Source organism: Mobula hypostoma, chromosome 6, assembly GCF_963921235.1.
Source record: "Mobula hypostoma chromosome 6, sMobHyp1.1, whole genome shotgun sequence".
NCBI classification, from domain to species: Eukaryota; Metazoa; Chordata; class Chondrichthyes; order Myliobatiformes; family Myliobatidae; genus Mobula; species Mobula hypostoma.
In genome coordinates, this window is record NC_086102.1 from 74,768,898 (window position 1) to 74,790,533 (window position 21,636).

The 21,636-nt window shown below is 42.5% G+C and overlaps 1 long non-coding RNA gene across 1 annotated transcript in view; it reads left to right on the plus strand.

The window, feature by feature from the left end:
* The window catches only part of LOC134347572 (uncharacterized), a 69,439-nt gene extending 52,634 nt beyond the window's left edge, over positions 1 to 16,805 (plus strand). Inside the window, exon 4 of the long non-coding RNA XR_010018199.1 lies at positions 16,370 to 16,805. This is a non-coding gene — a long non-coding RNA (uncharacterized LOC134347572). The remainder of the gene's footprint in view (positions 1 to 16,369) is intronic.
* Positions 16,806 to 21,636: the final 4,831 nt, after the last annotated feature.

The window sequence follows — 21,636 nt, forward strand, 5'->3', positions numbered from 1 at the left end:
TCTGGTGTATGTGAGCCCCCTGCCACAACAGCAACACAATTTGTTCAGCCAGGCTGGTTTCTATTTAGACATTGCAGTTTTGTTCATGCTCGCTTTCCCTCCTGACTGCAGCTCAATTCAAGTTCAAGTTTAATTGTTATTGAACCAAAAATGAATACCCATAAACACAGCCAAACAAAACAGCATTATTCCTGGGCCAAGCTGCAAAACACAGCACCAACTGTCGCACACAGCACAGGACACAGAGACCACATATGAGATAGGAAGCACATATAAGATTGCAGTAAAATACAGTCAAGCAAGAAACTATACAATCTAGAATCCTGAGTCTCTCAGTCCCCAAGGACATCCTCACAAATCTAAAAAAAACAATGAAAGAATTAAGCAATTAAAAACCAACAAAATCTGAATGCCTCAGTGGATATGAGTTCAGATTCCAGGAGAGGCTGTTTTCACTTGCAGAAACTTTGGTGAATGGACAGCACAGGTACAATATAATCATCAAAAGAGCCATAGGGGGTATGAGGATGCTCAGTGGTATCTTGGAACACGGGACATGAAATGGTTTCATCACGGCTTGGTATGGAAACACCAATGCAAAGGAATGGAAAAGTCTACAGGAAGCGGTGGACACAGCCCAGTCTATCACAGGGAAGTACTCCACACTATGTCTCCCCTCTCACCGTGAAATGGGGACACCTCTTTTTCCCTTATTAGTGAGAGAGAAAGAGCCTGTGGTATGTTGAATTACTGGGTGAACGAGTAGTCTTTGTGGTACTGCAAGCCTCTGTCTTTATTGACATTTGCTGCATGCATGAGTTCTCTATGGAAGGCACCAATGCGTTTTTGCTGGTGGGGTGGGAGTGTGTCATTGCCTTGCTGCTGTTTGTGTGTGGGGGGCTTTGGGGCTCTTCCGTTTAACTATCATTCATTCTTTGGGGCACTCATCTGTTTTCCTGGATGTCAGTGAAGAAAAAGAATTTCAGGATGTATATTGTATACATTTCTCTGACATTAAATATATCTATTGAAAACTATTGAAACCATTGAGTACATTTACATGGAGCGCTGCCACAAGGAAGCAGCATCCATCATCAAAGACACCCACCATCCAGTAAATTCTCTCTTCTTGCTTCTACCATCAGGCAAGTTAAGGAAAAGAGGAAAAATTATTACCCAGCAACCATCAGGCTCCTGAACTGCTGTCGATAACCTTATTGACCACAGCTTGGAACAGATTCCTCGACCTACAGATTCACTTTCAAGGACTCTTTTACAACTCATTTTCTCAGGGGTTTTTTTGCACACTTTACCTTCTTTTGCACCTTGGTTGTTTGTCAGTTTTTGTTTATGTATAATTTTTCAATGATTCTGTTACATTTCTTTATTGTTGCTGTAATTGCTTACAAAAATAATTAATCTCAAGGAGGTATATGGTAATAATTACTATTATAATAAGTTTACTTTGTTCTTTAAACTTTGAATGTATTTTACCTTTTGATATTTGTTTAGTTCAGATTGCAGGAGAAGCTGTTTTCACTTGCAGAGACTCTGGCACAGATACAGTACAATTGGCAAAAGAGTCAAACGGTAAATGAGGATGCTATTTGTTTTAACTCTGCAAGCTCATATGAAATACCTGTTAATGAGCTGAAGGACTTCATTCAATTGGAGGTTTCAGAAGAAAACCTGATGAATACTTGAGAAGGAAATATTTGCAAGGCATTGGAGTAAGAAAGGAACTTCCATAAAAAAACTTGTTCAAAAAATAGCACAGACACAATAGGCTGAAGTTTCTGCTTTGTTTGATACTGTCAGTGCTCAGATTCTGGCTTTCTGTCTCTGCCAACAACAGAATTATAGAGCTGCGTTTTCCATAGGGCAATGTCTCTACTACAACAATACTACAATGATTTTATTTTGAACGGAAGCACATTAAGTGGCCTCATTTTTCCACAATCCGCACAAAGTGAGTGACATTGTGTAGAAAAAAAGCTATTCTCTTTCAGCTGTGGTGGCTCATGTTACAGTTGAGTTTCCAGTTTTCCTTTATCTATTCCCAAGGGCATTGACATCTGTTGGGGTTAAATTCATAAGATGATACCAAGGCGACAGTATTCTTGGATGTGAGATATGAAGTATGCAAACATTTATTTACTAAGACTGTGGCTAACATAGTATTCTCTACCATGGCCCATTGTTAGATAGACTTCATGTATATAGTTATATCTTAATTGCTTACAAAAGCAGAGTATCGAGGAACTCAGTGCAAATAAGTTGAAAATATATTAGACACCTCAGCCAATGGTGTGGGCTGATGGTTTTGAACATATGCAGAGAAAGACCAGTAGGTTCATCACTCACTGAAGTATCACAGCTCAGATTTCAGATTTGTAGTCCCCAGGGATGGCGATAAAGCACGTAAAAGCTCAAGTCAAACAAAAGGAAACAAAAAATCTGTTTCAGGTTTTGGAAGCCCAGCCATCAGGATCACATGCACTTTGTATATGTTAGCTCTCAATTTTGTAAAATACTACAACTGTAAGCAAATATTTTCCATCTCCTGGGTAGGGGAAAGCAGGGGGTGTTGTGTGTGGGTAGGGTGTAAGGTTCATTGCTGACTTTAATTCTGGGCAAGAACCAATGTGCTCGAGGGATTTGGCAGGTTAATTAGTGTCTGTGAATGAACGGAGCTGGCGGCGTTTTGGGGTGAGCCCCCATTCTCAGTCCCGATGTAGAGTTTCAACCCAAAAGATCAATACTTTCTTTCCCCTGACAGGTCCTGCTGAGTTCCTCCAGTAGACTGCTTGTTGCTGCAGATTCCAGCACTTGTGATCTTTTGTGTCTCTGTTTTGACTTTAATTCTTTCCTGATTGGACGAAAACATTAATGCATACATTCTTGACCGGCATCAGAATCAGATTTATGATCATTGACATGTGTCGCGAAATTTGTTCCTTCATGTGTTCCTTGTTAGTCAGCTTCTACACAGCCCTAGGTGCAATTCTCTCATTGCCCCAGACTAACAGACTAACAGCTGTACCACCCAGATGCTTCCCTGGGTGACATGAGGTCACACAGTACTGACTCCTGCGTAAAATGATCAGAGTTGCTTTACTGAACATTCAGTGTCACAGTGGGTCAGCTGTTTACCTATTCAGTCAATAGCTAAGCACTGAGCTGCCATTTTTTCCAGGTAATCTTTAGACTTGTTGAGGTGATGGATATTAATGGTGAGTGAATAAAGTACTTTTTATTTTCATTAGATGTAACAGTTGAACATCCCTAAATCAAATGACCATATATCTGAAGTTAATGAAAATTCCTTTGCAGTTCATTTCTTGGAAGCAAAATAAGAAAAAAAATGGGGCACACATTATTTTTTGACTCAGTGAAATCACATCTAAGTGATATGAATTTGGCAAGTCATGTCAATGCATTTTGTAAGAGGTCTCTGTGAAGATTCTGCCTATTTAATCACAGCTCAGTTCATTGTGCAGAAATAACAAAACCATCGTGGATTTATACCAAGAGCCTGAGTCTGGAATCCATCCCGTTTTTAACACAAGACAGACTCTATAGCACCAGGCCAAAAATAAAACCCACTTATTACCTTTACATTAGTTCTACGACCACAACATGCTAATCTGAAAATTGTTGTGCTAATCTTCATTTCCTGTATTTAAATCAACACACCCCTCCCTCTTTCATTCTACTGATTAATTCCATAAATCTGAATCATTGAAATTTATTCCATACACCTTTGCCACAACTCTCATCTTTAAAAATCCAGTACATATCTATGAGGAGTGATTGATAAGTTTGTGGCCTAAGTTAGAAAAAGTCAATTTTAGAAACCTAGCACATTTATTTTTCCTACATTTACACACGTAGTCCAGCGGTCATGGAGCATACGGATCCCTTCTTTTTAGAAGTCAGCGTCTTGGACCTCCAGAAGTGGTCCACAGCAGGGCTGATTGATAAGTTCGTGGCCTAAGGTAGAAGGAGATGAGTTATTAACTTCAAACTTTCTGCATTTTTGCTCAAAGAGTTGTACTGCGCATGCATGTAACAAGAGCTGTATAACTCATCCCCTTCTACCTAAGGCCACAAACTTACCAATCACCCCTGCTGTGGACCACCTGGAGGTCCAAGACGCTCTCATTACATGCACATGCAAGTCAACTCTTTGAGTGATAAGCAGAAAGTTTGAACTTAATAAATCACCTCCTTCTACCTTAGGCCATGAACTTATCAATCACCCATCTGTGGACACTTTCTGGAGGTCCAAGATCCTTATGCTCCATGACCACTGGACTAAGTGTGTACATGTAGGAGGGGACTATGTTGAAAAATAAATGTGCTCGGTTTTCTAAAATTGACTCCTTCTACCTTAGGCCAGGAACTTATCAATCACCCCTCGTATTTGATTAAGTTTGGAGTCACCTGAAATTCCTTTCTTAAACTGCCACACATTCCCAGCTTTAAAAATCCAACAAAACAACCACTTGAGCTTTGAATCAGATCTTCCAGTTGCTCTTTTCTTTGTGTACCATGCCAATTCCCAATGCAAAACTCATTGAGATGTTTTCTAAAAGTGGTGAAGGAGTGATATACTGTTTAAGCACAAGAGATGCAGCAATTCCAGAAATCCAGAGGAGCAAACATAAAATGCTGGAGGAACTCAGCAGATCAGGCAGCGACCATGCAGATGAACTGTCAACTTCATCAGGGCTGGAAAGGAAGGGGGAAGAGGTCAGAACACAAGGCGGGAAGAGGAGAAGGGGCGATATAAGACCATAGGCCATAAGACATAGGAACAGAATTAGGCCTCTCGACCCATCAGGACTGCTTTGCCACTCCATCATGGCTGGTTTATTTGGCCTCTCAACCCCATTCACCTACCTTCTCCCCGAAACCTTTGACACCCTGACTAATCAAGAACCTATCAACCCCCATTTCAAATATACTCAATGACTTTCCCTCCACACCTGCCTTTGGCAATGAATCCCACACATTCACTACCCTCTGGCTAAAGAAATTCCTCCTCTTCCCTGTTCTAAATGGATGTCGCTCCAGTCTGATGCTGTGCCCTCTGGTCCTAGACTAATCCACTATCAGAAGTATCCTCCCCACATCCACTCTATCCAGACATTTCAATATTTGATAGGTTTCAGTGAGATTCCTTCTCTTCTTCTAAGGGGAGGGAGCGTCGACTCAGACCATGAGAGGCCTGCGTCAGGCATTTTCATGCCTTACAAGGCGCAGATTGGAAGTCTATGTGGGGCGCCACTCCTCGCACAGTTACTAGGTAATGTCTGATTAAGTGCCTTGCTCAAGGGCACAAACACACTGCTACAGCTGAGGCTCAAACTAGCGACCTTGAGATAACTAGAAGAACGCCTTAACTACTTGGCCACGTGCCCAACACAACTTCTTCTAAACTTCAGTGAATACAGGCCCAGAGCCATCAAACACTGCTCGTATGTTCCTTTCATTCCTGGAATCAATCTTATAAGCCTCCTCTGGAGCCCTCCAATGCCAGCACAACCTTTCTTAAATGAGAGCCCCGAATCTGCTCACATTACTTCCAAATGCAGTCAGACCACTGCCTTATAAAGCCTCAGCATTACATCCTTGCTCTTATATTCTTGTCTTCTTGAAACGAATGCTAAAATTACATTTGCCTTCCTTACCACTAACTCATCCTGCAAGTTAACCTTTTGGGAATCCTGCACAAGGACTCCCAGGTACCATTGCACCTCAATTTTTGTATTTTCTCTCCATTAACAAAATAATCTATGCCTTTGTTCCTCCCAGCAAAGTGCACGGCCCTGCACTTCACTACGTTATAGTCCACCTGCCTCTTCTGTTTGCTCGTTCTCCCAACCTGCAGACTCCTTGCTTCCTCACCACTACTTGCTTCTCCACCTGACCTTGTATCATCAGCCAGCATGGCCACAAAGCTATCAATTCCATCATCCAGATCATTGACATGTAAAGTGAAAAGAAGTATTTCCCAACACCGACCCCTGTGGAACACTACTGATTCCTGGTAGCCAACCAGGAAAGGCCTCCTTCATTCCCACTCTTTGACTCCTACCAGTCAGCCAATCTTCTATCCATTCCAATATCATTCCTGTAATGCCATGGGTTCAGCAGCCTCATGTGCAGAACCCTGTCAAAGGCCTTCTGAAAATCCAAGTGAACAAGATCCACTGGCTCTCCTTTGTCCACCTTGCCTGTTATTGCCTCAGGGAATTTCAAAAGAATTTTCAAACAAGATTTCCACAAGTGTAACCATGCTGACTTTGGCCTATTTTTTCATTTGCCTCCAAGTACCCCGAAAACTCATCCTTAATAATGAATGCCAACATCTTCCCAACCACCAGAGTCAGGCTAATTGACTGATAATCTCCTTTCTTCTGCCTCCCTCCCTTCTTAAATAGTGGAGTGACATTTGCAATTTTCTAATCCTCCGGAACCATTCCAGAATCAAGTGATTCATGAAAGATCATTACTGATGCCTCCACAATCTCTTCAGCTACCTCCTTCATAACCCTGGGGTGTACTCTATCTGGTCCTGGTGACTTATCTACCTTCAGACTTTTCAGCTTCCCAGGAACCTGGGATATTAATTGTAATCTCAAATAAAATTAGAACAACATGCTATCTTTACTGAGGGAAGTGCCTGCACTATCCTTTCACCTACCATATGCCACAGTAGGGTGTGTGGGACTGATTACAGAAGCAGATTACAGAGATAAGGGACAATATGAATACTAGAGCTTGGTGTGAGTTGGGAGATCAGCAACAGAATCTTACATGAGACAAGGCTTATAGAAAGTACTTACAGAGAAACAAACAGGCAGGCAGGGTAATGTATGGATTCAGGCTCAAAATCAGCGAAGAGATAGTTGATAATTAACAGAGAAGGCGAAGAATGCTTGGATCAGACTCTGCAGAGAGACATTAAGGAGGATACTGTTGGCAAAGCTATGGGTGAAAATACAAAATCTGGAGAAATAGTCGAGGCACATAACGTTGCTGAAGTGAGAATGTCGGAAGGATTGCAGTGAGCTTTTATTTGGTAACGTAATTTGCTACATTTCAAGGACAAGCATTGACTTTTACTTCAATAATTCCCAGTGTATCAATGAAGCTATAGGTTGTTTCTCTAGCCCTGTTACCTCATTGCATTTTGCAATGGAAGATTGTGTGCTTTTGGATCTTAAGTAAAATAAAAGTTAATTGTAAAATAAAAACTGCAGTGAGAATACAGTTCTCTATTTCATGCCACCTGCCCTGCATATCCAGAAAGGTCTCACACTTCCATGGTTGGTATCACAAGGGACAGACTTCTGAGGCAGTTCCCCTGCATTTCAAAGAATCAGAGAACCAAAAGAGGTTATTCAGTCCACTGCCATTGCTTCAGATGTCTGTAGGAGCTATCAATAAGTTCTATTTCCCCATACTTAACCCACAGTGAGTTTTTTGTTCTTTTTAGATAGATCTACAGTTCCTATTTGAAAGTTACTGCTAAAACAGCTTTCAGCCAATGTATTCCAGATCCTAACCATTTGCTGAGTAGAAGTATTTCTCATCTTCCTCCTTTTAACCAATTATTTTAAAACTCTGCTGAAACGCCCCTCAATTTTCTTCCCTCAAAGCTGTCAGGGAATACAGGCTGTAAGATCCAACAAAGTACGCATCTACTGGAAAGGTCAACAAAAGCACTGGAGATATCATTTGAAAAAGTACTTAAGAAATTTGTTTTTGATGCTACATTCTCCACTGGACAGCTCAGCTGGTCTAAACTACTGTGCCATTTTATACCGCATTATCTCACTCTACAAGCAGCAAACTTGATCTGAAACTAGGCAGGCTGTGGAGCTAGTCTTTAAGATTACAGTGATACCTAAACTGCCGTCACATCTTCTGTTCAAGCCTGCATAACTAAACTATGAGTAGAATCATAAAGCCATGCAGTAAGCAAACAGGTCATTTGGTTCATTGGGCCTTGACAGACAATCAAGTACTCATCTACACTAATGGCATTTTTATTCCTTTAACATTCCCATCATTTCCCTCCCTTATTCTATCATCAGGGGCAATTTGTAATGGCCAATTACTGTTCCAAAACTCTACACAGACAGCACTGGGAGGTCAGGTCTGTTTCTGGGTTACCGCATCTGTGAAGTTGTGGCTGTACCTGCTGCACCACTGTGTGACCCAAACCATTAGATGTAATGTTTCCCATCAAAGCTGTCTGCCAGTCTTCAAAATAACAGCAGTATGTGAATGTTGGGGATTGATCTGTAGTTATGTGAATATAGCAGATATTAATTCATGCAAGAGCTAGTCTTCAGTTTTTATTGTAAATTGTAAATTGCAAGCAATAAACAATCTGAAGTTCAAAGGACAGCTTTGCAAACAAACAGCATAGCCTATAGAACACAGGCTGCTGACCAACAGCAGGGGACTGGCTGCTAAGAGATATGGTTTACAAAGTGAAGTGACCATGAGACATTCTCATCTACATCTGTCAAACATAAGACAACGTGGTTCAACCAGGAAACATGGCTGAGGTATTTGCACCATTGTAGCTGAGTTCAAACTGGCAGACAAGACTGATGTTGTCTCTTAGCATATCAAATATGGACATAGGTATCATTAATCAATCAAATATTTGTGTACTCAGACCCAGCCCCTCTGTCCCCAAAAGCCTTTAGGCCACCTGTGTGAATTACTTTGTCCCAGCAAAGATGCTTGAACATTCAGAGGTGTCTCCCACTGCGGATATTTAATTCAAAGGAAGCATTATCAACCTAAAATATTGAAACATACAAACATAGAAAACCTACAGCACAATACAGGCCCTTCGGCCCACAAAGCTGTGCCGAACATGTCCTTACCTCAGAACTACCTAGGCTTACCCATAACCCTCTATTTTTCTAAGCTCCATGTAACCATCCAGGAGTCTCTTAAAAGACTCTATTGTTTCCGCCTCCACCACCGCTGCCAGCAGCCCATTCCACGCACTCACCACTCTCCGCGTAAAAATCTTACCCCTGACATCTCCTCAGTACCTACTTCCCAGCACCTTAAAACTATGCCCTCTCATGCACACCATATGTGACTGGCCTCCATGCAGAATATAACACATCTACAACCACTCTTTGCCTTCTGTGGGCTAGCCAGTTCTGGATCCACAAAGCCATTTCCCCCTGAATCCCATGCCTCCTTACTTTCTCAATAAGCTTTGCATGGAGCATCTTGTCAAATGCCTTGCCGAAATCCATGTATACTACATCTTCTGCTCTACCATCATCAATGTATTTAGTCGCATCCTCAAAAAATTTGATCAGGCTCATAAGGCAAGACCTGCCTTTGACAAAGCCATGCTAACTATTCCTAATCATATTATGCCTCTCCAAATATTCATAAATCCTGCCTCTCAGGATCTTCTCCATCAGCTTACCAACCACTGAAGTAAGACTCACTGTTCTATCATTTTCTGGGTTATCTCTACTCCCTTTCTTGAATAATGGAACAACAGCCACAACCCTCCAATCCTCCGGAACCTCTCCCGTCCCCAGATGCTCAGCAATCTCCTCCCTCGCCTCCCACAGTAGCCTGGGGTACATCTCATTCAGCCCCAGTGACTTATCCAACTTGAAGCTTTCCAAAAGCTCCTGTACATCCTCTTTCTTAATATCTGCATGTTCAAGCTTTTCAGTTCGACTTACTTTCATGATTTTGTTGAAGAATAAGTATTGGCCAAGTCAAGTTCCACAGATTGTTGAAATATTTGCCCTTATACATCCCTCCCAGAAATCAGACAGCTCAAGACTGTATTAATTATTTCTATAGGAGACAACACCTTCATCAGTGCAGCATTCACCCAGTACTGCAGTGGACATGAGACTTGACATCACGAATGGTACAATATCCTGCTGCCCTATGACAGAGGTGGAATAATTCATGTCTAGTACTTCTGCTTAGCATTATGGAGTTACTAGTTTTATAATAGTTCTGAAAGAGCTTTACTAATAAAAAAATATTACTGAATATGTGGGTAAGCCTATAAAGAATGTACTTCTGTGGGGATCTCCTACTTATCTACAATGAACTCAGTGGGAAGTCACAAAAATTCTGGAAACCTACACAAGTCGTGATATTATTGTCTTGTCTAGACTGAAAGTGGAAGAGTCCCTATGGAAATTTATTTGCATTCTGATGAGAAGTAAGTCCTAAATTTGTTCAAAAACATTATTTTTCAATCCATACAGTCTGTTACACTTATTAGAAAGCACGTAAGAACCTGGTTGGCCAATCAACACCTCAGACGTCTGATGGCATTGCGGCCAAGTCTGAAGATAATTAGAGAGACCAGGAGGATCATGGAAGCAGAGAGTCTAGAACAAGACTCATACAGACTGGGAGAGTGGGCAAAGAATACAACAGGACGAAGTGTGGAGTTGTGCACTTAAAGTCAGTAGGAAGAAGAAGGTATGGATGATTTTCTAATGGGACAGAATCTGGAAATTCGATTAGATTAGATTAGATTAGATTCAACTTTATTGTCATTGTGCCGAGTACAGATACAAAGCCAATGAAATGCAGTTAGCATCTGATCAGAAATGCAAAGAATAGTGTTATTTACAAAATAACTGCGAATAAAAATAAGTGCTACAGCACACAAATATAAAAGTACTGAGACAGTACAATATGGGTGCAATACTGCTTAGCGCTGTGATGTGAGGTCAGCAGGGTCACAGAAACAGGGAAGAAGTTCTTCCTGTACCTGCTGGTCTGGGAGCGGAGGCTCCTGTAGCGCCTACTGGATGGGAGGAGAGTAAAAAGTCCATAGTTAGGGTGAGATGCATCCTTGATCATGCTTTTCACCCTGCCTAGGCAGCATTTATGGTTGATGTTCTCAATGGTGGGCAATTGGGTGCCGATAATCCGCTGAGCAGTTTTCACCATGTGCTGAAGTGCTTTGCGGTCCGATGCAGGACAATTGCCATACCACACTGAGATGCAGTTGGTGAGTATGCTCTCAGTGGTACAGCAGTAAAAGTCCATCAGTATCCTGGGACAGAGGTGAGCTTTCTTGACACTCTGCAGGAAATAAAGGTGCTGTTGTGCCTTTTTGATCTGGGTGGAGGAGTTCAGGGACCAGATGAGATCCATGGAAATATGGACATCAAGGAATTTGAAGCTTGAAAGAAGACTTCAGGGTCCACATGTAGGATTTCCTAAGGTTAACTTGCAGGATGAGTTGGTAGTAAGGAATCCAAATGCAGTGTTAGTATTCATTTCAAGCGGACAGCACGCAAAGTCAGGGTTGAACCCAGGACACTGGAACTGTAAGTCAGCAGCCCTACTCAAATCTAATCAATAAGCTCCAAGACTTGGACCTCAATACCTCCCTATACAACTGGATCCTTGATTACCTCACTTACAGTGCCTAGTCAGTACAAACTGGCAACAACACTAGTTTCACGCAGGTGAGAAACTGCTAGAAAGTTCAGCAGTTTGATGAACAAGGAGGCAATTAAAAGAGAGAGAGAGTATGGCGTGAGCTGAGACACGAGCTGGGAAGTCACCATGGTAACAGCTCAGAGCAGTTGAGCTAACGGATGCTGGAATTTTGGATGGATTATAAAAAGTTGATCCTTCGGTCTGATAACGGCAGAGGAGACACGACACGAGAGAACTGCGGAAGATACCCGAGAAACCACTGGTGGAGTTTAAGACCACCACGAGGGTAGAGGCGACGGACCAATTAATTTCGACCCGTGATTACCAGTGCGGGTAAGAGCTTGCCTGTGGGTGTCTGCTGTTGGTGAACCCGTGCCGTGGGTTAGTAGACCGTTCCCTAGAAGGGGCTCTGTCCATCTGTGTCTGTGTGGGGGTCACACGAAGTGACTCTGAAGACTTCAGAAGCAAGAACAAATAAAGCTGCCAACTTGAACATCAACTCAATTATCTCTCTCTCTCTCTCCATCAATTCAACTTGACGCAACACAAAGTGAACTGAACTGCTTAAGACTGATACCTGACATCGTAAGACTGATATCTACCTCCTGGTCTATTATTTTTTGTATCCACACACACATTTATGGATATATAATAGTTTGTAACCTGTATTGTATTATTCGGTTTAATGATATTAATTCGTAGAGTAATAAATATAGTCTTAATTTATAGTAAACCAGACTCCAGGTGTGTTCCATTTCTCCTGGTCCTTTTCAACCCATCACGGGGTTCGTGACACTAGAACTAGGGGAGTTTCAGGGGAGTAGGTTTAGGACGGAGATGAAAAGGAACTGCTTTTCCCAAAGGGTGGTGAATCTGTGGAATTCTCTGCCCAATGAAGTAGTGGAGGCTACCTCAGTAAATATATTTACAACAAGGTTGAATAGATTTTTGCATAGTAGGGGAAGTAAGTGTTATGGGGAAAAGGCAGTTGGATGAGTCCATGGCCAGATCAGCCATGACCTTATTGAATAGCTGAGCAGGTTCAATGGGCCAGATAGCCTACTCCTGCTCCCTTTTCTTATGTTCTTATGTGAAAGTTCTAACATCTCCTCCACAATCACTATTAGCACAGGTGCACCACAAGGCTGTGTGCTTAGACCCCTGCATTCCTTGCTTTATATCTATCATTGTATAGCTACTATAAGTACCGTTCCAGTTCCATATTTAGGTTCGCTGATAACATCACTGTTGTCAGCTGAATCAAAGGGGGTGGCAAATCGGCATGGAGAAGGGAAGTGGAAAATCTGGTTGAATGGTGCCACAACAACAACCTTTCACTCTGCCTCATCAAAACCAACTAGGTGATTATTGACGACAGGATTGAGAAGCTGGAGGTCCGTGAGCCAGTCCTGACTAGGGGATCGAAGGAGGCGAGTGTCGGTAATTTAAAATGCTATGCTGATCACATGTCAAAGGGTCTGATCTTGGATCAGCACTTAAGTGCCATCACAGAGTCTTAGAGTCATAGAAAACTACAGCACAGAAATAGGCCCTTAGGCCCATCTAGCCCATTCTGAACCATTCAAACGGCCTCGTCCTATCAACCTTCATCAGGACCATCCCTTCAAACCCCTCCCATCCATGTACCTATCCAAACTTCTGTTAAACACTGAAATCAGAATTGAATCCACCACTTGTGCAGGCCATTCATTCTACACTCTCACCATCCTCTGAGTGAAGAAGTTTCCCCTTATGGTCCCCTTAAACAGTTCACCTTTCACCCTTAACCCATGATCTCTAGTTGTAGTCTCACCCAACCACCATAGAAAAAACTTACCTGCATGTATCCTATTTAGATCCCCTCATAATTTTGTATACCTCTATCAAATCTCCCCTCAATCTTCTATGTTCTAGAGAATAAAGTTCTAACCTATTCAGTCTTTCCTTGTGACTCATATCCTCCAGTTCTGGCAACATCCTTATTAAATTACTGTTCTCTTTCAACCTTATTACATCCCTCCTCTAGGTAGATGACCAGAACTGCACATAACACTCCAAATTGAGCCCTACCAGCAATTTCAACATAACATCCCAACTCCTGTACTTAATACCTTAATTATGAAGGCCAATGTGCCAAAAACTTTCTTAATGATCCTATCTACCTGTGACACCACTTTCAATGAATTATGGGCCTGTATTTCCAATCACTTTGTTCTACCACACTCCTCAGTGCTGCACCGCTCACTGTGCACCCTACCCTGGTTGGTCCTCCCACAGTGCAACACCCCACTCATTAAAGTCTATTTGCCATTTCTCAGCCCATTTTTCCAGCTGGTCCAGATCCCGCTGCAAGCTTTGATAATCTTCCTCACTGTCCACTACACCCCCAATCTTGGTATCATCCACAAATTTGCTTTCTGAAGGCACTTTCTGAGAAGTTTGCGTAAATTCAGCATGTCACCTAAAACATTGACAAACTTCTATAGATGCCTGTTGGAGAGTGTCCTGACTGGTTGCAACTTGACCTGGAATGGAAACATTTACAGAGATGGTGGACACAGCTCAGCCCATCACAGGCAAAACCCTTCCCATCATTGAGCACAGCTACATGGAGCGCTGCCACAAGAAAGCAGCATCCATCATCAAGGACCCCACCATCCAGGCCATACTCTCCTCTCGCTACTACCATCGGGCAGGAGGTACAAGAGCTTTAGGTCTCACACTGCCAGGCTCAGGAACAGTTATCACCCTTCAACCAGCAGGCTCTTGAATCGGTGTGGATAACTTCACTCACCACAACTCTGAACTCATTCCACAATCTACAGACTCACTTTCAAGGACCCTATAACTGATGTTCTCAGTATTATTTATTTTTTATTTGTATTATTTGTCTTATTTTTGCATATTGGTTGTTCGTCATTAGTTTTTTCTCATAAATTCTATGTATTTCTCTATTTTTCTGTAAATGCCTGCAAGAACCGAATCTCAACATAGTATAAGGTGAACATACTATACATAATTTGATAATAAATTTACTTTGATTTTAACTTGGACTTTCACTACTAGCTGCACCACTCTGTTGCTCAGTGTTCAGGTCATCTACTATTCAAAATTAACATGGTTGAGTATCACACCTTAACTGAATATCAGTCGAACTACTATTGGAATTGTGGAGATAGAAGAAGAACTGCAATATGAAATGTAGTGAAGGAATGTATTTTTTAAAATTTATTCTTTCAAGGAGTGGGGGTATTGCTGGCGACTTCAACATCACTGCCCATCCTTTCTTCTGAGCAAGATGGTTTACTCTGCTATTTCAAAGGGCTGCAAAAATATCAGACAGGCACATTTCCATCCTTGAAAGACAAATGGCGTAACAGCCCTGTATTTATCGGAGTGCAGTAAGGTTACACAGGATACACAGTGATATTTGTCCAGCTTCCCCTCGAATGCACTTACACATATCAAACCCTCCTTGTGATGCGAGTTTCACATCTGCCCCACTCTTTGGACAAAACTTTCCCTATCAGTCATCACTGCTGACAAGTTTCAGAATTTAAGTAACAGGAAGTTAAAATCCCCTGGACACACTGTTCAATTTGAACTCGTATTCATATCAAGTTTCCATACCCATTGAATACAACAGCACAATGCTTTACAGAACAGGCGACCTGAGTTCAATTCCCACCGCTGCCTGTAAGGAGTTTGTGTGTTCACCCCGTGAGTGCCTGGGTTTCCTCTGGGTGCTCCAGATTCCAGGTTAATTGGTCATTGTAAATTATCGAACGATTAGGCTAGGGTTAAATCGGGGGTTTGCTGGAAGGACCTATTCCGTGCTGTATCTCAATAAGTAAATTTAATCACAATGCCACTGTGCCCTCATTAAAGGACTAAAGTGCAGCGAGCAGCATATAAACTCTGAATCCTGAATGTACACTTGTTTCTTGCAGGAAGCCTCCTTGTGTTTCAGTATCTTTTGCTTTAAACCATAAACTCTCACCGCTGCTGAAAAGTAGGAACCCACTGCCCATTTAAGCCAGTCTGTTATCCTTTATGTGTGGTGGAGAGTAATTGTGCCCTGAGGGAAGCAATCGTCAGCAGAGTAATTAAAACCAGTGAGAATGAAGTAAAAGGAGCTTCTCAGTTCATGGTGAACAAACCCTGACCCCAGTGTGCACAGGAGAGGGATGGTGGGGGCTGGGATGGAGGTAGAGCTGTAGAGTGTGACTCATACCAATTGCCTCTAACGTTGCTGGGATGGGAACAAATGTGGACTAAAGGCCAGCTGGCCTGCATCAACAGTTAGTGGAACTTATCCAGATTTAGAGTAAGACGATGGAAGTATAATTAGATGAGCAAATTCAAGCCAGTTGTTTTCTGGGGAAAGAATCTATGGCTTGATTTACACATTGCCTTCCTATTTACACCCCTCCCTCAGACATGCCTTTTGTATTTGTTTACCTCCCTCTGAAATAAAGACATAAAGTGCAGCAGGTCAGGCAGTACATGTGGAAAGAAAAAGAGAATGAATGCCTCAGATTGGAGACTTGAATAGTCAGGGCATGGAAGACTGCACCCCATCCCTGGATTACTAACGCATAACTTGCGGACACTCCTATATACCAATGAACTCCGAGGATATTATTAAATTTACCTCCAATGTAGATACATATGAACAGCAGAAATAGTTTCCTCTCTCCATCCATATTGAGTAACTGTTGTTTCTTAGTAGTCTTACATGGTTTTGATGCTATTCATTATTATACTGTGGTTATCACACGTAACTTAGGAGAAGACAATGGCACCTAATGGCGACTCCTTCGCTTGCATCTTCAGAAACAGCTCTACTTCCATCTTTAATATCTCTATTTTTCCCTTTCAGGGTTCTTTTGAAGACTCTGACCTGGAGTTACACACTGACTTCGGTTCTTTGTGGGAATGTGCCCAGCTCTCGTAGTTTCACAACTGGCCGTTATTTGATATGCCAAGGATGCAGCCTAAGAGATTAGCTCTCCTTCGGATTTCCGGGATCTCGTGGCTCTGGAAACGGGCAGACCAAAGGTCGGTGACCCAGCAGGAAATCAGTGTGTCGTGGGAGACAGAAGATTTCTGGCTATCAGATCTTTGGGTACAGAGCTTGGAAAAAGCCATGGACTTTTAACATCGTAAATCAGCAAGTTGTTTGTTATGTCTCCCCTCTCGCTGTGAAACAGAGTCACCTCTTTCTCCCTTATTAGGGAGAGAGAGAGTCTGTGGTGTATCAAATACTGGGTGAACGAGTAGTCTTTGGGTACTGCAAGTCTGTGTCTTTGCTGTTGTTTTGCTGCACGCTTGAGTGCTCAGTGGTGGGTGCTCAAGCTCTTTTTTTGCTGGTGGGGAGGGGGGATTGTTGCTTTGCTGCTGCTTATGTGTGGGAGGGGGGAGCTGGGAGTCTGTGGAGTTCTAACACTTAACTGTCATTCATTCTTTAGGGGCACTCCTCTGTTTTCATGGATGGTTGCAAAGAAAAAGCATTTCAGGATGTATATTGTATACATTTCTCTGACATTAAATGTACCTTTGAAACCTTTGAAGTGAATTTTGTGTGTTTTTTGATTTATGGACAAAATTGTGTTATGGATATTCTGTAAAAATGGAACCAAGCCTGTATGCGCCAAGTACTGGTTAATGGGATTGATGAATGTGATGGCCATCATGGACGTAATTGACTAATGGGCATGATCAACGTTCAAAGTACATATATGTCACCAATCATTTTCCTGCGGGCATACTCAGTAAATCCAAGAATCAGAATAGAATCAGTGAAAGACTGCACCCAACAGGGTAGACAAACTATTGTTCTTGAACCTGCTGGTGTAGGTCCTAAGGCTCCTGTACCTTCTTCCTGATGGCAGTAGCAGGAAGAGAGCATGACCTGTGTGGTGAGGATCCCTGATGATGGATGCTGCTTTCCTATAACAGCATTTCATGTAGATGTGCTCAGTGGAGGGGAAGGCTTTAGCCATGATAACTGGGCCATTTCCAATATTTTTGTAGGATTTTCTGTTCAAGGGCATTGGTGTTCCCATACCAAGATGTGTTGCAGCCTGTCAATATACTGTCCATCACACACCTACAGAAGTTTTTCAAAGTAATAGAGGTCATGCTGGATATTCATGCAAACTTCTAAGCAAGTAGAGGTGCTTGTTGCTTTCTTCGTAATTGCATTTACATGCTGGGCCCAGGACAGGTCCTCTGAAATGATAACACTGAGGAATTTATACTTCCTGACCCTCTCCACCTTTGATCCCCTGATGTGGACTGGCACATGGACATCTAGACCTTGGTCTTGCTGACATTGAATGAGAAATTTTTGTTGTGGCACCACTCAGCCAGATTTTGAAACCGCCATCTATATGCCAACAACAGTCGGCAAACTTGAGTATGGCATTGGAGTTGTGCTCAGCCTCACAGTCATAGGTGTGAAGTGAGTAGAGCGGCGGGCTAAGCACACAGCCTTGTGGTGCAACTGTGCCGATAGAGATCATGGAGGAGCTGTTGTTGCCAATCAAAACTGACTGGAGTCTGCAAGTGAAGAAATTGAGGATTGAATTGTACAAGGAGGAATTGAGGCCAAGATCTTGAAGCTCACTGACTGATCTTGAAGCTTTTGAACTGTATGAAACTATGACTCCATGTCCCTCTCACAGAATGTCAGATCATTCTCAGATGGCACCTCCACCATTTGTGTGATACAGTTTCTCCTTCTCGCTATCCTATCACAAGCATTCATATTTGCTCTCTCTGCCCCTCTCCATTTCCCCTGCAAACTGCTCTATTGCATTGCTGACTTCTGATGGAAATCTACTTGGATTTCTCTTTCTATAGACATGGTCTGAGTTGCTGAGTGATTTCACGTTTTCTATTTTGTTTAACTTCCCATATTGTCAGCCTTGGATGACAAACAAAAACAAATCTTTAAAAAACAACTGGTTTATTTGGGAGTCTTTGATAATCACTGATCTAAGTCATTGGAGACACTGAAGCTGGTAATACAGAAATTTCTGTTCATCACAACAAGTAGGCATTCTCCCAGAGACTCTCTCAGTAGAGTTTCCAAGCTCCAAGTACATCACATTTTATATCCTTAAGATCAAAATTAGGTGATTCAATACAATTTCAATAGTTAAAATGATATCATTTAAACTAGAATTGCTGGGGGTTGGGAACAGAATTGAAGTGACAGAGAAAAGGGAGGTTGACTCACAAATAGAGAAAGCTTGGAGACACTGCGAAATAGAGGATGGGCAGGTGATAGAGAAGGGATACGCTCGGACTAATGGTTTGAGATGTGTCTATTTTAATGTGAGGAGTATTATGCGTGGATCAGCACTTGGAGCTATGATGTTGTGGCCATTACAGAGACTTGGATGGTGCAGGGGCAGGAATGGCTACTTCAAGTGCCAGGCTTTAGATGTTTCAGAAAGGACAGGGAGGGAGGCAAAAGAGGTAGGTGTGTGGCCATGTTGATCAGAGATAGTGTTGTGGCTGCAGAAAAGGAAGAAGTCATGGAGGGGTAGTCTACTGAGTCTCTGTGGGTGGAAGTTAGGAAGAGGAAGGGGTCAATAACTCTACTGGGTGTTTTTCATAGATCACCCAATAGTAACAGGGACATTGAGGAGCAGATAGGGAGACAGATTCTGGAAAGGAGTAATAATAACAGGGTTGTCGTGGTGGGAGATTTTAATTTCCCAAATATTGATTGGCATCTTCCTAGAGCGAGGGGTTTAGATAGGGTGGAGTTTGTTAGGTGTGTTCGGAAAGGTTTCTTGACACAATACAGTATGTAGATAAGCCTACAAGAGGAGAGGCTGTACTTGATCTGGTATTGGGAAATGAACCTGGTCAGGTGTCAGATCTCTCAGTGGGAGAGCATTTTGGAGATAGTGATCACAATTCTATTTCCTTTACCGTAGCGTTTGAGAGAGATAAGTATAGACAAGTTAGGGAAATTTTTAATTGAAGTAAATGGAAATATGAGGCTATCAGGTAGGAACTTGGTAGCATAAATTGGAAACAGATGTTCTCAGGGAAATGTATGGCATAAATGTGGCAAATGTTCAGGAGATATTTGCGTGGGGTTCTGCATAAGTGCTTTCCAATGAGACAGGGAAAGAATGGGAGGGTACAGGAACCGTGGTGTACAAAGGTTGCTGTAAATCTAGTCAAGACGATAAGAAGAACTTACAAAAGGTTCAAAAAACTAGGTAATGATAGAGATCTAGAGATCATAAAGCTAGCAGGAAGGAGTTTAAGAATGAAATTAGGAGAGCCAGAAGGGGCCATGAGAAGGCCTTGGCGGACAGAATTAAGAAAAACCCCAAGGCATTCTACAAGTGTGTGCAGAGCACGAGGATAAGACGTGACAGAATAGGACCAATCAAGTGTGACAGTGGAAAGCTGTGCATGGAACCGGAGGAGATGGCAGAGGTAATTAATGAATACTTTGCTTCAGTGTTCACCACGGAAAAGGATCTTGGCGATTGAGGGATGACTTGCAGCAGACTGAAAAGCTTGAGAATATAGATATTAAGAAAGAGGATGTGCTGGAACTTTTGGAAAGCATCAAGTTGGATAAGTCACCGGGACTGGACAAGATGTACCTCAGGCTACTCTGGGAGGTGAGGGAGGAGATTGCTGAGCCTCTGGTGATGAACTCTGCATCATCAATGAGGACAGGAGAGGGTCCAGAGGATTGGAGGGTTGCGGATGTTGTTCCCTTATTCAAGAAAGGGAGTAGAGATGGCCCAGGACATTATAGACCAGTGAGTCTTATTTCAATGGTTGGTAAATTGATGGAGAAGATCCTGAGAGGCAGGATTTATGAATATTTGGTGAGGAATAATATGATTAGGAATAGTCAGCATGGCTTTGACAAAGGCAGGTTGTGCCTTATGAGACTGATTGAATTTTTTGAGGATGTGACTAAACACATTGATGAAGGTAGAGCCGTAGATGTAGTGTATAAGGATTTTAGCAAGGCATTTGATAAGGTACCCCATTGCAAGGCTTATTGAGAAAGTAAGGAGGTATGGGATCCAAGGGGACATTGCTTTGTGGATCCAGAACTGGCTTGCCCACAGAAGACAAAGAGTGGTTGTAGACGGGTCATATTCTGCATGGAGGCCGGTGACCAGTGGTGTGTCTCAGGGATCTGTTCTGGGACTCCTACTCTTTGTGATTTTTATAAATGACCTGGATGAGGAAGTGGAGGGATGCGTTAGTAAATTTGCTGATGACACAAAGGTTGGGGGTGTTGTGGATAGTGTGGAGTGCTGTCAGAGGTTACGACGGGACATTGATATGATGCAAAACTGGGCTGAGAAGTGGTAGATGGAGTTCAACCCAGATAAGTGTCAGGTGGTTCATTTTGGTAGGTCAAATATGATGACAGAATATACTATTAATGGTAAAACTCTTGGCATTGTGGAGGATCAGAAGTATCTTGGGGTTCGAGTCCATAGGACACTCAAAGCTGCTGTGCAAGTTGACTCTGGGGTTAAGAAGGCATACAGTGCATTGGCCTTCATCAATCGTAGAATTAAATTTAGGAGCCGAGAGGTAATGTTGAAGGACCCTGGTCAGACCCCATTTGGACTACTGTGTTCAGTTCTGGTCGCCTCACTACAGGAAGGTTCTGGAAGCCATAGAAAGGGTGCAGAGGAGATTTACAAGGATGTTGCCTGGATGGGGGAGCATGCCTTATGAGAATAGGTTGAGTGAACTTGGTCTTTTTTCCTTGGTGCGACGAAGGATGAGAGGTGACCTGACAGAGGTGTATAAGATGATGAGAGGCATTGATCGTGTAGATAGTCAGAGGCTTTTTCTCAGTGCCAAAATAGCTAGCACAAGAGGGCACAGTTTTAAGGTGCTTGGAAGTAGGTACAGAGGAGATACCTGGAGTAAGTTTTTTATGCAGAGAGTGGTGAGTGTGTGGAATGGGCTGCCGGCAACAGTGATGGAGACGGATACGATAGTGTCTTTTAAGAGACTCCTGGACAGGTACATGGAGCTCAGAAAAATAGAGGGCTATGGGTAATCCTAGGTAATTTCTCAGTTAAGGACATGTTCAGCACAGCTTTGTGGGCCGAAGGGCCTGTACATGCTGTA